This window comes from Rhinolophus sinicus, chromosome 4, assembly GCF_057876585.1.
Source record: "Rhinolophus sinicus isolate RSI-liver-muscle chromosome 4, RSI-T2T, whole genome shotgun sequence".
Taxonomy (NCBI): Eukaryota; Metazoa; Chordata; class Mammalia; order Chiroptera; family Rhinolophidae; genus Rhinolophus; species Rhinolophus sinicus.
Genome location: NC_142504.1, coordinates 9,535,831 through 9,545,005, shown reverse-complemented (window position 1 = coordinate 9,545,005; position 9,175 = coordinate 9,535,831). Strand labels below are relative to the sequence as shown.

General features: G+C 41.5%; 1 long non-coding RNA gene across 1 annotated transcript; it reads left to right on the top strand.

Moving 5' to 3' along the window:
• The first annotated feature begins 3,170 nt into the window (after nucleotides 1–3,170).
• On the top strand, nucleotides 3,171–8,776 carry LOC141573097 (uncharacterized). Its single transcript, XR_012498659.2, has 3 exons — nucleotides 3,171–3,273; nucleotides 6,701–6,816; nucleotides 8,376–8,776. It is a non-coding gene; the product is annotated as an uncharacterized LOC141573097 (long non-coding RNA).
• The last annotated feature ends 399 nt before the right edge of the window (nucleotides 8,777–9,175 follow it).

Genomic DNA, 9,175 nt, shown 5'->3' with positions numbered 1-9,175 from the left:
AAGGCTTCCCTCACAGATCATAGATTCTCAGCAGTTCTGGCCCAAGATCCCAGCCATTCAGTTAGTGCATGCACGGCCAACGACAGTTCTTCCGCTAGAAGGAACAGATCCCAGTGTAGCTTCTCGAGCTTTTGCACCAGGAATTAAAACAAATTGTAAGGTCAGCTATTAATTTGTGCCACCCTCCCTTCTATGTGTGCTCCCTTCCTTCACCGGTCAGTTTTGTCCCTTTCTTTTATTTCTCTCCTCTTCTCTCTAAATGGAGATGCCCCCTGTTTCTCTCTACCATCTTCCTGATTTCCGTTCCCAACAGGCCTGCCCTCCTGATAGCATCTTATGTTCCAGCTCTTTTCCTGGCACTTCATAAAAATGTAGCTGACCTGGTTCCTACTCCCTCAAGAATCAATTTATCAAAAATATATTTGAGCTGCTCTGAGGTCTATGCATTATCAGCTTTAGGTACCATATTTTCATTTTCTAATCTTGAGTCTTCTGGCATTTAATATTTTTAACCAGTAATCTAGTTCTAATGTGGGCATTTAAGGCCCTGTATCTGTTCAGAAGGGAAACTGTTTAGAGGGAAGGTGGGCGTTCTGTTGTCCCCAGCAATGTAAACACTGACTACATACGCGACTGGTTCTGTCACACGCCCTTTGAAATCATTTTTGAAATGTTTTTTTGATTGTAGAACATTTTTTCCATCTTTGGGTAGAATGTCTCTAATTTCCAAGGTCAAAAAGTCATTGAAGAAAAAGGTGTTGTTCAATTTTCTCCTCTCTTGTGTCCTGACCCATATTCTCCTCCTCATGAAGCATGGAATCAACTACATCCGTAGAACAATGTGAGTGAATGTTGCAAGGCTTTTCCTTCAGAGGGTCCTGGATGAATTTCCAGAACTCTGGCATCAAAGTGCAACTCAGTAAAATCAACTTCATTACATAATCGTATCTTAAAGGTAATATAGTTCAAACAATTTTCTGATCCAATGATAATATATAAAATGTATTTGCCACCCCTAAGCAAGATGGCTTATCTCTCAAGCCAACTCCAAGTGAATTTTAGTTATGGTTCGTGTTCTGTGTTGGTTTATGTGAAGTCTTTCTCTGATTCTGTAGGGAAGAGGGCCATGAGCTACTATCAAGGTCTTCACAAGAGGAGACCAGTGTTACCTGCCCTCCTGTGCTTACTGATGGGATGGATGAGCTGGCTACCCAACATCACCTTTTTATCATCAATAAGGACATTCTAAAAAGACACAACACCCATGCACACACATAGGCACACACATAGGCACACACAAAGGACAACAGAAATTCACTCTTTAGGTGTCTTTTGGATAGAATTTTATGTTTCATTTGACCTTTTCTTTGAGAAACAGAAATTCTCAAACATAAATTGCACAGTGGAAACCTCAGCTCACTATAAATTGGTCTAATTAAACCTTATTGACGTTGGTACCCCGAGGTGAATTTTTATACTTTGCACAAAGGATGACACTGCTGATGTCCACATATAATGCAGGTGAGTCTGATGATTTTATGGGTGAATTTTCCAAATGAGGATAGCAAAAGTGCCAAAAAACAGTATCTCTGAAGCACATGGAGATACATAACTGTTCAGTAATTGCAGTGTTCATTTGGCAAACTTAAAAGGAAATGAAAACAAAGCCATGTCTTGTGTTTGTAGGGTCTTGGTAAGGGAGCTTCAGGTTAGGGGTGGGGGTTATCAGAGGAGTCCCTGGGGAGCCAGCTGCTCATCGTCTCTGCATCTCCTAACTGCCTCTCATTGCACTTTTCTCCTATCCTGAAACATCATGGGGCATCTTCATGGAGGGAAAAGGCTCCCACCAGACAATGTCCCTCTGCAGAGGTGGCCATGCTGACTTTCTCTGAGAAGCTTTCATTCGAATGTGACTGTGAGGACACAGTATCTGCTGGAGCTAGAATGAAATGAGGAGAGCATGGAAGAGCTGTCATTACAATATAGGACATGGCTCTGTTTATTCCTTCCACTGGTCATTGCATCCTAGTCTTTGGGTCCAGGAAAGGAGTCATCCACCAAGGAGACGATGGGATAAGGAGACTCATTGTATTGGTGGAGTCTGTGAAGGTCGGGGCGCCTGTCACATCCCAACACAGCCTAGTCTCTTCTGAACTCTGTGGTCTGAATTCCAGACTCAAGTCATCCAACTGTCTCCTTGCCATTTCCTCTCGGAGGTCAACAGGAAACTCCAACGTTCATCTGTCCTCCAGGAGCTAAACTCTTTATATCCGCCCTCTCCACTAAATTCTCCCTTCCTTCAGTTCTCCTCATTTCAGTAAATGGAGTAAGATTCTAGTTGCAGAGCCTCCGGCAAGGGCTTGCCTGGAGAAAGTTTATTTTGAGAAGGAAACCCAGGGAATAACAGTGAGGGACTGGGAAGGGTAAAATGCAAAGAGGGAAATCCCATCCAAGGCAGTTGGATTGAGCTGGTTACTGCTGAGGGCTCCAGCGGGACTCTCTAAAGAGATGTGCATACCATCCACCAGGGTCAAAAGTTACCCATGCGCTGTGATCTTTCTGGATCTTCCAGACTTCCGCAGGTATCGAAATGCCCTGGGGCAGAAGGCAAGGGATGCAAAGTGCAGGCAGGGAGGCCAAGGTGCTGCCAGGCTACACCTGAGGCAGCTCGTTGCTATAACAACTGCTGGAACAGAAAGGTGGGTGTAGAGATTATGAGAGGACACAATATCTGGGAGTCATCCTTGACTCCACACTTTGTCTCCATCTCATTTTACATTCATCAGTAATTTCTGTAGACTCTACTTTAAAAATATATCCCAAATCTGATGATCTCTCACCGTCCCTACAGCCATCACCCTGGTCAAAACTATCAACATCTCTGACCTAAACTATTGTAATAGTTTCCTGACGGAGCTCTCACTCTTGCTTCCCTTCATCCTCCCCCACCACACACCACACAAGCCACACACAGCAGGCAGCAGCTAGAGTAAACCTTTAAAAAACCATTATCATAAGATATCCTGCCCCCTTTCAAAACCCCATGACTGCTCACCTCAGCTGGAATAAGTCCCAAATTCTTTCTAAGATCTACAAATGTCTGTATGTTTTGGTCTTTTACTCCCTTTCTGACCTCATCTTACAATTCTCTCCCTCTCTCTCACTCTGTTCCGGACACCTCTGGTCTCCACTGGCCTCTTTGCTGTCTCCAAATTGCCAGGCATGGTCCCACGTCACGGCTTTTGCACTTGCTACTGAACGCGATTCCTTCAGGTATGTGTGTTTCACTTCCTCGCCTCATTCAGTCAAGTCTCTGCACAAAATATCACCTCATCACAAAGTTTTCTTCCTAATCATCTTATCTAAAATAGTAACTTTTCCTCCCACTATCCATTTCCTTTCCCTCATTTTTCTCCTTACCTAAACATTATAGATTTATTCTGCTTTTGTCTTCCCCTCCCGCAACAAATGTAAGGACCTGGTGAAAGATGCTGATACTGCATGAACCAAGGTGGTGGCCTATGGCGGGGGAGCAAATATGGTCCATGGGCCAAAATCAAGCCATGGGCCAAATCTGGTCCACTGCCATTTTTTGTAAATAATGTTTTATTAGAACACAGCTATGTTTATTCCTTACAAATTATCTAGAACTGCTTTCATGTTACAAAGACAGAATAGAGTATGTGTGACATAGACTGCATGTCCCACAAAGACTAAAATGTTTACTATCTGAACATTTACAGAAGAATTTTGCCAACCTCTGACCTACTGGGAAGAGCCATAGGCTGGAACCTGATTAATAAGGATCCTGGTCACTGCTCTGTAACTTAGCATTTATGTGAGCAACTGGTCTACCCTCAGTGACCCTCAGCTTTGTAATCTTTTATACGGTGTAATTTGCCTTAATTTACATAAATGTAAGTTCATTTAAAAGTTCCTAGCCTGCAGAAGGTATTCAATACAAATTGGTTAAACAACAGAAAAATAAGTTAAAACACTGTGCGAGAATAGTCTGGGCTCTGTCAGTTACACAAGGTTATAGTGACAATCAAATGAAGTAAGGACTAGGAAAATCCTGAAACCCAAAATCTTCTCCCAGTGATCATCGAAGCTAAGTCCCAGACTGGACGTCTACTGTGTGCCCCCAGCTTCCCCTCAGGCACTGGAAAGAAGCAATGGCCTTCCCTGACTTGGGAAATGGAAGGAGAGCTTAGAGTCGCCCTGACTTGGGAAATGGAGGGAGAGCTTAGAGTCGCCCATTAGAATATTTTTCATGCTTAAAAGAGGAGAGTTTCAAATGATTCCAAATCATACATGTAACAGGGGGGAAACTGAAATTGGAGTGGGGTCGAGGTGGGAGGGACCGACCATCTGAAGCCCAAGTGCCTTCCTTGTAAGACTGTCCTCAGGGTCTGGTCTCTTATGATGTTTTTGTTGCTGTTTAGCTATGTCCATGCTTTTCTATATCTAAAATTTGAAAGAGTCTTCGTGTTTTTTTGTTTTTTGCTTTTTTGGTGTTGTTGTTGTTTCTCATACTCAAAGTACCCTTCCCTATTCCCGGCCAGGGATATCAGTGGGGCTCCTAAGCCAGCAGCGAGAACATGGGATTTACTGCTAGAGAAAGCTAGCTTTACGTTCCCTATTAACAGGTAGTGTGACCTTAAAAAAGGTGCTTAATCTTTCTGAACCCCTGTTTCATCAACTATAAAATGCATACAATCCATTCTCATTAAATTGTCATGAGAATTTTAATGAGATTGTACATTCCCCCCCCCCACCCCCAGTGTTTATAAAAATAGATCACTTACAAATTAGATGTTTTAAAGTCTGGGGCAGCCTATTGTTATTTCCAAGAGATGAATCCTGGCAGGCTTGTTGTCTGATTTACATATATATATATGTAAATTTACATATATATATGATATGGGGGAGCTTATCCCTTACTTCTTTTAGAACAATCTCCCACAGGTCTGAGGATGTTGAAAACAGAAATGTATTTCAGTGCAGACGTAGAGCATAGAAGGACAAGAGCCTCACATGGAGTCAGATGAAAGACGATTCAATTAGGGAGCAGCTAGCCAGGAATCCACAGATGTCCTGGGCTTTCTCTCCATTGTGTTTTCTCTGGAAGGAGGATCACAGAGAAGCCAGAAGTCCCTATCAGAGTCAACTGAAAATTCCAGATACAGGAATGAATCCTTTTTTGTTTGCCAGGGAACATTTTCAGCTGTGAAGCTAGGACTGTAATCTGGAAATCTCTGATAGGATATTAGCATTCTTGGGACCACGTGAGGTGCTTTACAGAGGGTTAGAGAGGTGAATTGACTTGCTCAATTATAAGCAGCTAGTAAATGACAAAGCCAGGGATTCAAAAGTCCATTTGATTCACATCATTTCTCCAGCCACCTTGAAGCCCGAACAGTATGACCCACAGGAAGTGGGAATTCTGCTGAGTTCAAGCCTCCTGCTTATTACCTGAGGGAGGAGGCAGGTGAAGAGGATGAAGCCATCAGCAGTCATTGCCCTGGTGCCTGAAGACAGGTGGGTGACCCATCCCCTTACAGTGTGCTGAAGTACAAGTAAGAAGTCCTGGACCAACAGGACATGCAAACTAGCGCTGGCAGGAGTGGAAATTAAGGCTTTCCACCTGACCTCTGCTGACACCATCCTGGCTGAGGGAGGAAGGCCCCTGTTGTTGGTCCCCACATGGCTTCTGTAATAAGAGGACCTCTTTATTATCACCTGGTACATGGGAAAGTCCTAGTTCCCTACTCAGTGTTTTCTGTCACCATCCCAGCAGGGGAGCCAGGAAAGTCCTTACAGCCTAGTGAGTGTGGAGGGCTGTGCTTCCCAGCTGGCCTGTGTTGATGGGGGTGCAAGTGCAGCCATGTTTTTTTTCATGTTCTTTTGCTAGAATAGCGTAGTTGGTGCTTAAACATTTTCTGTCTTGTGGAGCTGCCTCTTTTTTGATCCAGGCTAGAGAAAGCAAGCATTTCTTAATGCTCTTTTGTCTGTTCTGGTTGGCGTTTCTGGGTTGCTGCTTTCTCCAGCTCCTAATTTAGGATGTGTTAGGCAAAAAAGAAAGCTCAGGGGACTCACCACTGTGTCATGCCTTGGGCCGCAAAGACCCTGCCAGTCTACTGTTCACTCCATATTTTTGAGCTTTCTTGTTTGTCTTACATATGATGTTCAGCTCTTCTAGTACTTTCACAGTTCAATTTTCTAATGTTTAATCCACACGGAATCCATTCTAGTTTACAGATTTGCTGAACCACTATTTTGACAAATGTCAAGTGAACTTATGAAGAACCATAAAAAATCCCATTGCCTGTTAGTTATAATACACTGAGTTTTGTACATTTGTTTGAAGACTGACCCTTATTTGTGTAAGTGAGGAAACTGAGTCTAAGACTATACAATGCATTTTCACTGTCCCTAAGGTCTAACATAATTTTCATTCAAACAGCTTCTTTATGTTAAAAAATACCTTTTTTTAATGTGTATCCTAGGCTCTGTGTCCAGTGCTTTATGTGTAGTATCTCATTTAGTTCTCTCAACAACTCTGTGCAATAATATTCTTATTTTACCAACAAGAAAATGAGTTACCTTGCTGACGGTCACATGCTAGACAGGAACTGAGTTTGGATCATAATTTAAGTTTACTGATTTATACTCGATATTTCTTTCCTTATGTGTTCAGGAGCCAGAAAAATGTTCCTCATAGGATTATGAGTTGTTTACAACCTGCCAAAATTAGATAAACAAAGCACTGTTACTTCATCGCTATCACTAAGAACGCGGACATGCTTCAGTGAGGTATATCTTCAATATCTTATTTGTAATGTAATATATTTGTTACGATGACTTTTTTTTTTTTTTTACATTCGAACTTTCTTCCCACGGGAGGAAAGAAAGAGCAAGCATAGACAACTTAAACCACGGAACTATAAGCAAAGTGACATTTTAAATAGTACCTCAGAGAACAGTAAAATTTTCTCTTTGTTACAAAGCATTACGTTTGCCTTAAATGGTTGTGGTTCAAAGGAGAAGAAAAACACTGCCCCACCCCCCTTTTTTTTTGCCAAGTGAAGACCCTACTCACCCCTCCTTTTAGAATCACCTTTCCAAAGCAGATGATTGAATCTGAAGAATAGGTTAAATGAAAAAAAAACAAAAAGCAAAACAAAACTGAGGTGTTTCTGAACGTGTTAATCTTTGTTGCCCTATGTGCTGAAGCAGGAGGAATTTGCAAGTGGGGAGCGTAAGGTGATGTCTCACAACTCGTGGAAGTTGTGGAAATAATTTTCAAAGAAAATGTAACAGTGAGACAACAATCCAGCTAGCATTTGAGTGGAGAAAGGCAGAAGTGCATGAGCTGTGAGACGTGGAGTTGGGTCTACGGAAGAGGCTAGGACTCAGGTAGGAGGGCCCGTGGCATGGGATTCATCCATGGCTGGACGAAAAGATCGCTCTCACAGTAGCCACAGCCACTCAGCTGCGTGTCCAGGGTCCTCGGAGTCGTCCAGCACAGACGGAGAGAGCCTTCACCTGAACCATTCATTCAGAGGCAAAGGTGATCTTCTGGGAGTGAATTAGTTATCTACTGCTGTGTACCAATTTACTACAAAACTGAATGACTTAAAACAACAGCTTTTACCATCTCACGGGAGCTGCAATCAAAGCCTCAGTCTTGGGGCTTCAGTGAAGCCCAACCAGGGAAAAATCTGTTTTCAAGTTCAGTGGCATGGTTTGGGCATGGACTTGGTACACCTGAGGAGAGTAAAGAGACAATGAGGTAGAAACAATATTTGAAGAGACAAGGGTTGAGAGTTTCTAAAACCGGTAAAAGACATTACTTAGAGATCTATGAATCATTGTAAACTCTTAACAGGATTTTTTTTTTTTTTGAACAGCGAACATACCTAGGCACTTCATTATTAGATTTCTAAAAATCAAAGGCAAAGAAAAGAAAACACATTACTTTGAAAAAAAAACCTGACTTCTCCACGGAAACAAAGAAATCCAGAAGACAATGGGTTTTAGTACTTTAGTACATTTAGTACTGTAGTGCTTTGAAGCACTCAGAGAAAATAAGTGCCAATCTAGAAATCTACACGCAGCAAAAAACATCCTTAGACGTAAAACCAAAATATGTTTCTGAAAATATGTTTTCAGAAAAACAAAATCTGAGAGAGTTTATTGCCAGAAAACATACACGAAAGGGAGTTTTCAGACAGAGGAAAATGATCCTAGAGAGAAGCATGAAAATGCGGTCAGGAATTGAAAAGCAATAGAAAGGGTAAATAAAATGGTGGGTAAGTAAATGCTGACTATATGAAACAATAATAACAATATCTTATTTTACAAACACACAGAGAAAAATGCATAGCAGCAATACAGAAAACATGGGAGGAGAGGCAAACGGAGTTAAAGGATTTCAGGGAACTTTAAAACATAAAAATTTGGAAAGCCACAGCAATGGGAAAGAACTATGTAAATGGGAAAACTTTCCTTGAGAAAACATACAACGAAGATCTAGAACTTGAAGATGCCATTCATACAGCCATATTAACCCTGAAGGAAAGCTTAAAAGGGCAAATAACAGAAGGTAACATAGAAGTTGGAATCTGCAATGAAGCTGGGTTTAGGAGGCTAACTGCAACTGAAGGTAAGGATTACTTGGCTGCCATCGCATAATAATGAAGTGACTGGAAAATCTGGAATTTCAGATAATCTGTCTACCTAAACATGTTTAAAGTTTGTTTTGTTTTGCAGACTTTTGGCATACTTATTTCTACATGGTTTAATGGGCCGATGTTTTTAAGACACTTACAACTCATAATAAACTGTTAAATCCCCCCCCCCAAAAAAAAAAATTTCTGTTAGGCTTTCTTAAAAATACATGTTGCAGTTTCTGGGGTAACAACTAAAAGAATCATACAAGATTGCATAACTAGATTGCATACCTAATGGAGAGGAAATCTGGGTAATAACAAAGGGAAAAAAATGGTTGTCTTTCGTACTCTAGGATGGTCTTTTTTATTCAGGAAAACCCCTTAAAGGACTTTGAGTGTGAAACGATAAACCCTTGGTTCGGTTTAAATGGGAGAGAAATTAGGGGGGAAAAGAGATATAATTTATTCCACATAAAAAATACAGAAACTTGTGAGTTTTG